This window comes from Chiloscyllium plagiosum, chromosome 16 (assembly GCF_004010195.1).
Source record: "Chiloscyllium plagiosum isolate BGI_BamShark_2017 chromosome 16, ASM401019v2, whole genome shotgun sequence".
NCBI classification, from domain to species: domain Eukaryota; kingdom Metazoa; phylum Chordata; class Chondrichthyes; order Orectolobiformes; family Hemiscylliidae; genus Chiloscyllium; species Chiloscyllium plagiosum.
This window is the reverse complement of record NC_057725.1, coordinates 11,199,299-11,199,717: the sequence shown is the minus strand read 5'-3', so window position 1 is coordinate 11,199,717 and position 419 is coordinate 11,199,299.

Below are 419 nucleotides of genomic sequence, written 5' to 3'. Positions count from 1 at the left end.
GTGAACATCATGCTGGTTCCTCCTCTGAGGAGTAAGGGACTTCACTATCAGAGGTGGTGATACTGATGGGAGGTCATAGCATTTTCTTCTTCTTCTGACTGCCAATACCCATTGAAAAGCGAGAGCCAGTTGGTGGAGATGCACAGTACCGCATGTAGACCTACATATGAGAAGGCTTGCATTGCTGAAAACAGCAGGCTGCACTGTTAGAACATAGAACATAGAAGAATACAGCGCAGTACAGGCCCTTTGGCCCTCGATGTTGCGCCGATCCAAGCCCACCTAACCTATACTAACCCACTATCCTCCATATACCTATCCAATGCCCGCTTAAATGCCCATAAAGAGGGAGAGTCCACCACTGCTACTGGCAGGGCATTCCATGAACTTACGACTCACTGAGTGAAGAACCTACCCCT